The following is a 12,949-nucleotide window of genomic DNA, read 5'->3' as shown; positions in this document are numbered from 1 at the left end:
TCCAACCTTTCACCCTAAGATAATGTCTATCCTTTGTAGAAAGGTGAGTTTCTTGGAGACAACAAATTGTAGGATCTTACTTTTTATCCCAGTCTGCAAACCTATGTCTTTTGGTTGGGGCATTGAGGCCGTTGATATTAAGAGATATTATTGAAAGGTATGTATTTATGTTTGCCATTTTGTGTGTGTGTGTGGTTCCAGTTCTACCTTTGCTTTCTTGTGTTAACTAGTATTTGAGTATTGCTTGTTTTTTTCCAGGTTCCTTATGTGTGTGCTTTTCCTTTTCTTCAGCATGGAGGATCCTATCATGTATTTTCTATAGAGCTGGTTTTGTCTTCAAATACTCCTTTAACCTGCTTTTGTCATGGAATATCCTTATTTCTCCGTCTATATGAATGGATAGCTTTGCAGGATGAAGTAACCTTGGTTGACAGTTGTTATCTTTCAGAACTTGGAATACATCACTCCAAGCCCTTCTGGCTCTTAAAGTTTTTGTTGAATAATCTGCTGTAATCCTGATGGGCTTGCCTTTGTAGGTAACTTGATTTTTCTCTCTAACTGCTTTCAATATTTTTTCCTTGGTTTGTGTGTTTGGTAGTTTGATTATAATATGACGAGTATAGGTTCTTTCCAGGTTTTGTATGGCTGGGGTTCTAAATGCTTCCTATACCTGCATTGGCTCCTCTTTCCCAATTTGGGGAAAATTTTCTTCTATGATTTTGTTGAAGACGTCTACTATGCCTTTGGAGTGGAATTCTTCTCCTTCTACTATGCCCTGAATGCTTATATTGATCTTTTCATAGTGTCCTGAATATCTTGAAATTCCCTCTCATACTTTTCTATAAGTTTGTATTTCTTTTTGTTGGACTGTATTAGATCTGCCACCTGGTCTTCTAGCTTAGATATTCTGTCCTCTCCTTCATCCATTCTACTGGTGAGATTTTCTACAGAGTTTTTTATTTCATTAACTTTGTTCTTCATTGCTAGTAATTCTGACTGGTTTTTCTTTATTATTTCTATTTCCTTATTTATGTCATGTATTGCCTTCTTTATTTCATTAAGTTGGTGCCCTGCATCTTCTTTCATTTCCACTGATTCCTTTGATTTCCTCTTTGATTCCTTTGATTTGTTCTTTGACCTCTTTGAACATGTTTACAATCATTCTTTTGTAATCTTTCTCAGGCATTTCCTCTAACTCGTTCTCACTGGAGGTCATTTCTGATGCATTAATACTTTGAGGTGGATTTATATTGTCTTGCTTTTTAGTGTTTCTTGTGTTATAATGTATATATTTTTGCATCTTGGATTAAGTTAATGCTTGGATTTTCTAGCTAGCTGGGTATTCTTAGCTGTATCAGATTTGATTTGATGTTATATATTTTCAGGGTAGGAGCTTAAGGTGTTAGGTGTGGCTGTTAAGGCTCTCAGAGTATCTACAAAGGTGTTTCTAGGGGTTGAGTTTCCCTTCTATGGGAGTATTGAAATAGGCTGAGTGGAATAAAATACAGGTAGATTCTGGGCTGGAGAGATGGCTTAGCGGTTAAGCGCTCGCCTGTGAAGCCTAAGGACCCCGGTTCGAGGCTCGGTTCCCCAGGTCCCACGTTAGCCAGATGCACAAGGGGGTGCATGCGTCTGGAGTTCGTTTGCAGAGGCTGGAAGCCCTGGCGCGCCCATTCTCTCTCTCTCCCTCTATCTGTCTTTCTCTCTGTCTCTGTCGCTCTCAAATAAATAAATAAAATATAAAAAAAATACAGATAGATTCTAAAGTTTAACTAAACACTGTACACATTCAATCAAAAACAGCACTGAGTATTTATGCAAGAGTAGTTATTATAACAACCAGATCGTCTATCAATAAAGAGGTTAAGATTTCTGGTCTGTTGAGGGATTCAAGTCAGCTTGTGACTAAGAAAGAACCTCCTGGTACAATCCCAGTTACCTTTTTGGATGATTTTGTTCTCAGTCAAGTTGCTGCCTGGGTCGTCGGGCTGCTGTTCTGATTTCTGGAGCTGGGCACTGGCTTTTCCTGTGGGGCAAACCAAGCCTGGCAACTGTGGCCCTGCAGATCAGCAACCCTGCTGCTGGAACAGCCACTGCTGCTCCTGAAGCTGCCGCTGCTTGATCTGTCGCCGTTGCTGCTAAAGCTGCTGCTGCTGCTGGGTCTGTCACCTCTGCTGGGTCCGTCACTGCTGCTGCTGCTGCTTTAGCTGCCACTGCTGGATCCTCCACTCCTGCTGCTGGATCTGTGGCTGCTACCGCTACTGGGGCCGCTGCTGCTGGTGCCAGAGCCACTGATGTTGCTGTGGGACTCTGCTCCTGCTTTGGTCTCGCTGTTGGCTCAAGTTGTGTGGCCTGGTCCTGGGACTGCTGCTCTGTTCGCTGCAGCTGGGCTCAGGTGTTGGGGGAGGGGAGGGAGGTGGGGGAGGGCAGGGAGCCACAGCTGCTCTGGTTCTCGCGCAGTTCCACATGTCCTTCTACCTTGTGATCTGCTCTTCCGTTGTTCACTGCTGCTCTCCCTTCATGTTTCTAGAGTTGCAGAGAGCTCCGGTGTGAGTGGAAGCTCCCCTCACCTGGCTTTTCCTGCGGCTGGAGCCAAGCCTGGCGGCTTTCTGGTGCGTCGCCGCCTCTGCGGTCAGCTTGCAGGGGCCGCTTTTGCTGGCCTGTGCAGGCTCTGTCTCTTCTACTACTTCACTGCTGTTTCGATTCCCTATGCACCTCATTTTTTAGTAAAAGTGTGTATTTTGCTGAATTTTTTCGGTCTTTTCCCCCCCTAGGCTGCTTTGCCATGGTACCTAAGCTGCCATCTTTACCAGAAGTCTCCTATGTATGTTTCTTGAAGTAGGATCTGACTGTAGCCAATGCTGGCCTTGAACTCTCAATCCTGCTTCAGCGTCCCATGTGCTAGGAGCTATGTGCCACAGCATAGTTATGTTCTCAGAGCACAAATGGTTAGAGGCTGAAACGCTAGGGCTCATTGCATGAAGTCTGTGTACTAAGGTTGTACAATATTATTTACAGAACAATTAGGGTAAGGTCTTTCTTAGTCAATGTATATCTTTTAACCTGTTATAACAATCTTGGTTCTTTTGCTTCAATGAAATGTACTGGAAGGTTCATACTCGCAGAAGGCAGGAATGGGACTGCTGCAAAAGTATCAAAAGTAGTAACAGGCCAAAGGGCAGAAAGGAGTGGAGAGATGGCTTAGCAGTTAAGCGCTTGCCTGTGAAGCCTAAGGACTCTGGTTCCAGGCTTGATTCTCCAGGACCCACGTTAGCCAGATGCACAAGGGGGCACACATGTCTGGAGTTCGTTTGCAGTAGCTAGAGCCCCTGGCGCGTCCATCCTCCCTCTCTCTCTATCTGCCTCTTCTGTCTGTCATTCTAAAATGAATAAAAATAAAAAAGAGGGCTGGAGAGATGACTTAGCGGTTAAGCTGTTTCCTGTGAAGCCTAAGGACTTTGGTTCAAGGTTCGGTTCTCCAGGACTCACGTTAGCCAGATGCACAAGGGGGCGCATGCATCTGGAGTTTCTTTGCACTGCCTGGAAGCCCTGGCGCGCCCATTCTCTCTCTTTCTCTCTCTCTCTCTCTCTGCCTCTTTCTCTCGGTCACTCTCAAATAAATAAGAATGAACCAAAAAAAAAACCACTTATAAAAAAGAAAAAAGGCAGAAATTCATAGTTCTCTGCATTTACCGTTAGAGTATAAATTGAGAAAAACAAATGAGAACATTGGATTAGCAATGAAGTGAAAGTTGAGCTGGGCGTGAGGGTGCTGAGGAGACTGAAGCAGGAAGCATGTGCTACACAGTGACGGCCTGACTCAGAAGTAAGTGCTGGTGTTTGCTTCACACAGGCCCTGGCTTCAACACCCAGCACCACAAAATCAAAAATAACTGCTCTGTTGCTTCTGATTAGGTGAGTCCCAGTGCATGGTGCTCTACAGAAACTTGGTGTCCATGATGTGTGTGTTGGGTGGTTGTCAGCACTGGAAAAGTTCTAAGCACCCTTTGCTCACATGACTGAAGTTCTATAGGAGGTCAGAGGGCCTTTGGCCTCCTGCTAAGGTGCTCCTGAGTTACTAAGACAGTAATCAGAATGACTTCACACAGATATGTGTATATATAGTTAAACCCCCAGATGAATGGGATAGATGAGTGCTTTTTTGAGAACAGAGATTCCATTGCCTGCAAAAGAAACATGGTGGTACAAATCTGTAATTTCAGCATTCAAGAAACAGAGACAGTGGGCAGGTGATCGATTGTAAAGGTTGGAATAGACAAACACAGGAGGGCCATCAAACTCTCACGCTCTAGGTCTAACACCTCTAACAGGTGACAAATCTCCAAGTCCAATAATTCTAACCAGCAACACGTCTCTGGAGTTCCCATACCGCCCCATCCTGGAAAACTACCTCCGGGGCCCTCTGAGGGTCATAGTCAGTGTACTCTTTTCTTTACCATGGGCGTGACATATCTAGCTGTCTGGGCTCATCACAGTAGGAATTAAACAAACACCTCAGACAAATTTCACAGAAAAGGAAGAAAGAAGCCTCTTCTAGAGTCAGCTTCATTTTCATCAGGTTTTATCGGGTACATTATCATTGTGGGTTACATTAGTTGCATGTTATCCGGGAAGATCTGCTTACCAGCCCCATACCCACAGTCTTGCCAGCTTTCTGCTGGTCACCTCTAATTTGCTGGCCTATATAAATGGACCTGTGTCTTTCTGTTGTCTGACTTCATTTGTGCAGGCCATAGACATGCAGATGCTGTCCAGTGAGAAGAGGGCAGGTCGACAAGGACAAGCCAAGCAGGGCAGTGCAGGGAGGGTTGACACACACCAGAGTCTCAGACGATATCTGTTAGCTCTCCTAATTCCTCGTGTGTCCCATTCACTTCCTTTCTCACCTGTATCTCCATGGCAACCCTCTTCTGTATTTTTTTAAAAGTTTTTGTTTGAGAGAACGAGGCAGAGAGATAGATAGAATGGGTGCGCCAGGGTCTCCAGTCACAGCAAATGAACTCCAGATGCATGCACCCCTTGTGCAGCTGGCTTATGTGGCTCCTGAAGAGTTGAACCAGGATCCTTTGGCTTTGCAGGCAAACATCTTAGCAGCTAAGCGTTCTCACCATCCCCTCTTCTGTGTTTTTGATTTACATTTTTTTTTAATTTTTATTTATTTATTTATTTGAGAGCGACAGAGACAGAGAGAAAGACAGATAGAGGGAGAGAGAGAGAATGGGCGCGCCAGGGCTTCCAGCCTCTGCAAACGAACTCCAGACGCGTGCACCCCCTTGTGCATCTGGCTAACGTGGGACCTGGGGAACCGAGCCTCGAACCGGGGTCCTTAGGCTTCACAGGCAAGCGCTTAACTGCTAAGCCATCTCTCCAGCCCTGATTTACGTTTTTATCATTACTTATTAGAAGGGAGAGAGAGTGAATGAGAATGTGAATTGGTGCTCCAGGTACTCTAGCAATTGCAAATGAACTCCAGACCAATGTGGCCCCTGTGGGTCTGACTTTATGTGGGCACTGGAGAATTGAGCCCTGCCTTGTTAGGCTTTGCAAGCAAGCACCTTTAATAGCTGAGTAGATGCAGTACTAAGTAGTACACAGACTTCCTAATCAATGACCCTTCATGGTACGCCTTATTGCTGCATTTCTTACATTCTTAGAGAGAGAAACTGAGGCTTAGGGAAATTAAAGAGGTGGTGTACTATTTCAAAAAGATATAAACTTCTTTTGAGAGCTTGATGTTGAACAATTTTGTTTCTTTTGCACTGGTTCAGATATATGTTCATTTCTCCATTGTGCTTCAATGAAATGGAAACACACTGCTCTAGATAACTGGTGAAATCACCATTAGATTGTAAAAATCCTGAGATGTGTAACATATTGGAACGATTGTAAAATCAGAGAGAAAGGCTCTTTTTTAAGCAATAACACAGGGAATTATTCCAGGTACTTCAGAAGATTTATGAGAAGATACTTTGCAAAAGGAAAGTAGTTTGGAAGGAAAATACCAAGAAATGGAGAGAGCAGCACCATTTGAACATGTCAGAGATAAAGTTAGAAGGCAATTCGAGGTAAATTCCTTGTGTTTCTAGACCTCTGCTCCCCCACCACCAAGGGATACAGAACAAGGAAGGTGTTTTGTGAAAGTTCACCTAATACTGGGATGAGTAGAGAGAAGTCCTGTAAGCTTGTAGAGCACGCACATCCTAGGGAATGACAAACATTGGGTTTAGTTCCCAGTGTCCATGTAAAGCGAGATGCACAAAGTGGCACATGCCTCTGGCTTTTATGTACACCAGGAGGCCCTAATATGCTCATTCCCATTCTCATTCTCACTTTATCTGTCTGTCTCTCATCACATACATAAATACATGCATGCAGGTAACCATTTGTGGTGATTTGTTCTGGTTTCCCCATAAGCCTAGGTATTCTGAAGGCTGGTTTCCCCAGCTGAGTGCAATTGGAAATTAAAGCATCCAGGAGGCAGTGTATTGTTGGGGGAAGGCTTATGGGTGTTATAGTCTGTTTTCCCATGCATATGTTCAGCACACTCTGCTGCTGCTGGTGTCCACCTTTTTTTGGCCAGGGGGTGATGTCCACCCTCTGCTCATGCTGTCATTTTCCACTGCCATCCTGGAGCATCCCCTCCAGTCTGTAAGCCAAAATAAACTCCTTTCTTTCCCCAAAGCTGCTCTTGGTGTGGTGATTTCTGTTAGCAATGCGACCTGACTGCAATGCCATTCATCCAAGTACGGAGGCTCACAAGTGTACTCCCAGTATTTGGAAGGCTGTGGCAGAAGGACTGCCTCAGTACTGAAGCCAAAAGGCAAGTCTGGGTTGATGGATAAGACCCAGTATCAAAGAAACCGTCATTAAAAAAAGAAAATCAATTAAACAAGATAAAGTATGAGGTTCTGCTAGTAAATGGGGGTATAGACATTGACATGCTTTGTAACACTGCTTTTCCATAGAATGATGTCATGTTTGCAACTGTCAGTTAGCATCCTTATACTATTTTTCACTGAGTAGGGTCCATGGATGAATTTTGTCCTGTACAATTGCACAACATGTACATCCCAGGGAATGACAAACTTTAATTGTGAATGTTCTATTTTCTTTAACCCATTGGAAAGGGACAGAGAGAAAGAAACAAAAACAGTGAGTATGGACAGGCCAGGGCAGCTGCCAGTGTCAGTGAGCTCCAGGTGCATATGCCACTTTGTGCTAATGGCTTTCCATGAGTGTCAGGGGATCAAACCCAAACTGTTAGGTCTGTAAGCAAGTACCTTTGACCACTCAACCATCTCTACAGTCCCAATGAATGTCCTATTAACAGTCTGTCCTTGAAGTATTTTCCTTCATATATCAATATATGCAGAGCCTCAGTGTGGGAAGGAATGTTCTGAGGCATTGATTCCCCCGCGCACCCCCCACACACACACAAGAATTGACTGGTATATCCATGACCCCACCATGAATACCAGTATTCCCACTGAGGGCATCCTCAGATAAATAACGGTGTCTGGGAGGGAACATATGATATAAATTGATGGGAAAATGACAGGTATGCAACATGTTAATGTAGTAAGGTAAAAAACACACAAAAAGCCTCTTAAGTCAGGATGGGATATGCTTGTCATTTTCTTGCCTTAAACTGTTTTGGCCTCAGTATAGTTCCACAATAATGGGCTGGAGTGATAGCTTAGTGGCTAAAGGCTCTTGCTTGCAAATTTGACATTTGAGCTTCATTACCCAGTATCCACATAAAGCTAGATGCACAAAGTGTTGTATCTGAAGTTTGTTTGCAGTGGCAGAAAGCCCTGGTGCACCCAACTAACTCTATCTCCTTTCTGTATTTCTATCACTCTCAAATAAATAACTTTGTTGGCAAGCCACCACTCACTGGTGGGCTATCAAACTCCTCCCATTTGGTGCGTAGGGGGGAAACAGTCAATGCCACAGTGCCTGTTGTGCAACAAAGTCCAGACTAGAGACCAAGACCCTACTTGGTCCCGACAAAATGTAAGTGAGCACAGGTTCCATGAATTTGGACATCTGGTCACCGTAATGGGAAAAGAAAAGGGTCCTTGGGACCAAAAACTGAGAAAGAAAACCAGCTTGGGGCATGCCTGGCCGTGATTGGTCCATTTGTGCTGACATCACAGGGAGCCATTGTGATGGATGGACACCAGGCCTATAGAAACCGCTGACCAAACTGAACTGTGTCCTTCAGTGCAGAGGAGTCGGTGGTAGGAGCGCACCTGCACTTGGAGGTTGGAGAGGAGGTAGAATTGAGAGTCAAAGACAGCGTTGCCTGTCTGTGACCTGTTGGATTGACATGGTAAGTTTCTTTCCCACTCTCATAAGTTCCTTTTATTGTTTGGTGTCTTCCTCCCCCCTCCTCCCCCCCGAGCTATTTATTACTTGATCATTTCAGTTTAAGGCTTGGTTCTGTTTATCTTTCCTAGTTAAGTCTCTCCCCATTTTCTTCATTATCCCTTTGTCATATTTATTTATTTATTTGTTTTGGTTTCTCGAGGTAGGGTCTCACTCTGGTTCAGGCTGACCTGGAATTAACTCTGTAGTCTCAGTGTGGCCTTGAACTCATGGCGATCCTCCTACCTCTGCCTTCCACGTGCTGGCATTAAAGCCGTGTGCCACCACGCCCAGCTTCCTTTGTCATTTTTTTTTTTTTACTTTGACATTCCTTTTTCCCATTTAAAAGTGGTTACTGTACTAATTGTATATCCAAAGTCAAGAGTCACTCTGACTCTTCCATAGCATGTCAAGAGGGCAGGTCATGGTCACCTGCACTTTTTTCCCTCCTCTCTTTCCTCTTCCACCTTCAAAGCAGTTCCTTCTTCCATAACACACCCCCACGTGTTCTCCCTCCAGCTCTCCAGTCTGTTCTTTCTTCATCTCTTCCCTGGCTGTCCTCCTATGGTGGAGAGCAAGTTCCAGCTTTTTCCTCTTCTTCCCTTAGACCCCGTCCTGGTGCACTTGGCTGGATGAACTGAGAACACTGTGTTTTATTGGGCAGTCAAAGATATTACATAGTAACATCAGGCCGTTCACATGCGTGACAAGCATGGCAAGAGAGGTTCCCTTGTGCAGGAAAGCACTCTGTATGGCACGAGAGGATGGGCACTGGACAGGGTGACCATTGTGTTGAGATGGGCCCTGTTCTCTTTCCTACAGTGTCTAAAACATTTCCTGACTGAATTGTCCTGCCCAGTGGACTGACAGGTCCTTCCTGGGATCCTTGTTTTCCTTGTTCATTTTGAACCTCACTGTCTTCTGTTTGTTTGTTTGTTTGAGGCAGGGTCTCACTCTAGCTCAGGCTGACCTGGAACTCACTATGTAGTCTCAGGGTGGCCTCGAACTCTCAGCGATCCTCCTACCTCTGCCTCCCAAGTGCTGGGATTAAAGGCATGTGCCACCACGCCCGGCCCTCACTGTCTTTTGGGATTGTGAGTGGTTTTCTGATTATTGAGGAGTACTAATGAAGCTGGCATCCTGGTGCCCTGGATTGTCTTGGTAACAGCATCTTGTTACCACACCACAAAGTCAGTGAGGGGCTACCATTCCCTCAGCACCACCCATCTGAGTTTAAAGAAACCTGGATTGAATGCGCATACTGTGAAGATGAGGAGGCCTGAACAAGGCAAGCAGTAGTAGATAGAGTATTAGTGTACAAGTGGAAAATGTCACTCAGTATCCCAATCCTTCCCTTTCTAACTGGTTTATATCCGTGTCTATAGCCCAGTGGAGAAGGATTAAGCTTCCTGATACTCTGGTCACCGTCATTACTATGACTTTGTTGTGAAAGTGGGAAAGATCCTTGTTTGGATTTGAAATGTCCCCCAGTGACTTATGGGTTTGAACACTTCCTGCCCAGCAGGTGGCGCTGTTCAGGAAAGTTGTGCTACCATTGGCAAGGGAGTCCTAGGTGGAGGAAGGGGGTCAAGGTGGGGGATCAGGCTCTGTCAGTATGGGATAACCTGCTTCCTCCCTCCCCACTGCTGTACCTGCGAGCTGCCCACCACTATACGTCCTCTTTCCCCTCCAGACTAAATAAACCTTTCTCTCTTAGTTTTCTCTTCTCAAGTAGTTTGTCACAAGGAAAAGAAAAGGAAGTAGTATAGTCCTTGTGGGGGACAAAAAGGGGAAAAAGCACCATGGCTTTGCCCAACCATGGTTGGTCTGTGTCTTCCTTGACCTCATAAAGGGCCATGATGAGAATTTCAGAACCCTTGTCCAGAGGCTGTGGAGATGGCTCAGTCTAGTGGTTGAAGGCACTTCTGTGCAAAGTGTGCTAGACTCAGTATCTGGCATTTTTGCAGTGACAAGAGTGTCTGGTGTACACATGCACACACACGCACACGCACACACACAATAAAATGAAATACAAAGCGTTGTCCTCAGGAAGCACAGGGCTGGAGGAGCACACGTAGGACGGGGTTGGGGACGCCCTGTGTGGGGAGCTGATCTGGGGACAGAGGCCTCGGCTTGCTGACTTGAGGTTCAGTTTGGGTTTGGAGTTTTGATTCCCCTTTTATTTGTTCCTTTTGCTTTGGGGAATATTTTGTGCTGATCTTTTTTATTTTCTTAATGGTTCACATTTTTCAGTTTTTAAGCTCTTCACTTTCTGTTCACTTCTTCTGTCGTTTTGTTTTTTGTCATTTTACTTGTGAGCACGATGACCTTACTCAAGGCAGATTCCACGCAGACTCTTGCTGCCCACGTGCTCTGCCGATGCTCATCACGCTCTTCCCTGCCCTGACCCTCCACAGCCGAATCCTCCGCTTTTCCTTTCAGTTGCCTCCCGAGCCCTCCCACATCATGGGGTGAAACTTGCCATGTCTGTTTGCGTGAGGAAAGCTTGTCACATGTAACATGATGTCTGGACTCATCTGTGTTCCTAAAAATGACAGACTTCACACTTCATGTGATCCTTGCTTCAGGTCTGATCATATGCTATCTTGTTCATATAATCTATATGTTGCTGTGGTCTTTTGACTTTCTGTGGGAACCTATTAGTTCATGGATTGTGGCTTTTGTTCTCCCTGGTGTGAGTGTGTGACACTCACCTGTATGCATCAAGGAATTTAGCCACTTGTTTTCCCTGTTTATGACACCATGCTGGCATCAGGGTGATACTGCCCTTGCAGAAGGGGTGTGGAAGTGTCCCCTCTCTTTCTGCCTCATGATGGAATACTTCACGGAGCACTCACCTTCCTTCCTCGGTAAAGGTCGGCTAGAATTCATGTTGCACTCTTATGTGGTACTCACCAGTTATTTGCTGGGAGATGTTTTTCACTACTATTCCAATGTTTCTTGGTGAATCAGTTGTTAATAGTATTGTGGTAAATGGATTTTTCTTCCTGATTTTATAATTAATTGCAGTGTTTTGTTTTGTTTTTCAAAATGATTCCCGTGGAACTCTGAGTTCTGCTGGTGTCTGTTACGCTATCCTGCCCGTTGTGTCTAATGTTACTGTGTTCTCTTGTTGAGTTTGGCAAGGGTTGTCAATTCTCTTGCATTCCAGGAAGCATGAGGTGCACCCACTGTGTTTGACAGAGATACCTGTGATTATTATTGATACAGGAATTTCTAGCTCATTTGTGTTTTTGTTTAATCTGCATCTTGTCTTCCCACACGCACTGTCCAGATGGAGGAGGAGGAGGAGAGGGAGCAACCGTGCGGGCGCAGCAGCCCGTGTGGCAGGGAGCTCGCACTGCTGCAGGACATCGTGAAGACCCTGGGACAAGGGACGTTTTCCAAGAGAGAGGTTGTTCGGCAGCACCACAGGAACGGGCTGGAGTGCCTGAGGATCTCCCAGGTGGTTCACATCACCCACACCTGGGTCGTTCGTGACACTGTCGTGATAAGAACACTGCACCACCAGCACATCACTCAGATGTTCCGTATGCTCCAGAGCTCCGAGCCTGTGGGCGCCGTCACGGAACATGCCATGGCCGGATTTCATGGGACAATTAAGACACAACTAGGCAGGGCGAGGGAGGCCCAGGCACTGTGGCCTATTCACTACCACCAATGGCCAGACGTAGCCTGCCACGGTTTAAGGCCAGAAAATGTGGTGGTAAGTGTCAAATGGCAGCTACAATTAGGTCCCTTTGGACAGACACTACGTGTCACCATCACGAAGCGCCGTGGGCCCTTTGGTGACAGTGGGGATGAGGGATGTCAGGCGGAGCCAGACCTTCCCGCCATCGGCCCATCGGATGTTTCTTCATCCCTGTCATCACTGAAAAGGAGCCACACCTTTTCAGACTTTTCCACCGTGGGCAAGCCTGCAACTCGACACCAAAGGGCGAGGAAGAAGCGAAGGAAGGTGCGGCGCCGAGTCCGGAGTAGACCTGTTGCCTGCCTCAGTCCTATTCCCGAAGAGAGCGAGGAGTCCTCCAGAGAGGATCTTGAGAGATGCCCATGCCCTGGGGATCCACCACCCCAGGCCCCCCAGGGTGAGACCACCAGCTCCCCACACAGCCTACAGCTCAGAAGCTGGGGAGGAATCCTGAGAAGTATTGGAAAACAGTTAAGAAAGTTATGTTGCTACTGTTGCCAGCCCGAGGAAGTAGCCCCACGCCCTGTGTGGAACATGTGAGAACTGGTCAAGATGTCTGCAGGGTTTTCCGGCTCTGCCAGGCACAGGCTGAAGCCTTCGGGAGAGGGGTCTTTGCTCTGAGGCATGGCCAAGGAACCCCCAGAGACACAGGAGGCCATGCCCTCTCCAAGGCCAGCACACCAGAAAAGAAAATATCTGGACACAAAAAGCCTGTTAAATTATGAGGGAATGTTTTTCATTTTCTTGTCATGTTAGTTTTTTTTATTAGTTTATTAGTTTACAGTAAAAGCTAATCTTTAATAAGTTTTTGTTCTCAAATCCCATTAAAATATAGTTCTTGAATGT

General features: G+C 45.7%; 1 pseudogene; it reads left to right on the top strand.

Annotated features, from left to right (window-relative positions):
* LOC101616706 overlaps nt 1-12,937 on the top strand; it is a 54,415-nt pseudogene extending 41,478 nt beyond the window's left edge.
* Nucleotides 12,938-12,949: the final 12 nt, after the last annotated feature.

This window comes from Jaculus jaculus, chromosome 17 (assembly GCF_020740685.1).
Source record: "Jaculus jaculus isolate mJacJac1 chromosome 17, mJacJac1.mat.Y.cur, whole genome shotgun sequence".
NCBI lineage: Eukaryota > Metazoa > Chordata > Mammalia > Rodentia > Dipodidae > Jaculus > Jaculus jaculus.
Note: the sequence above shows the minus strand (reverse complement) of the source record. Positions and strands in the feature narration are given on the sequence as shown.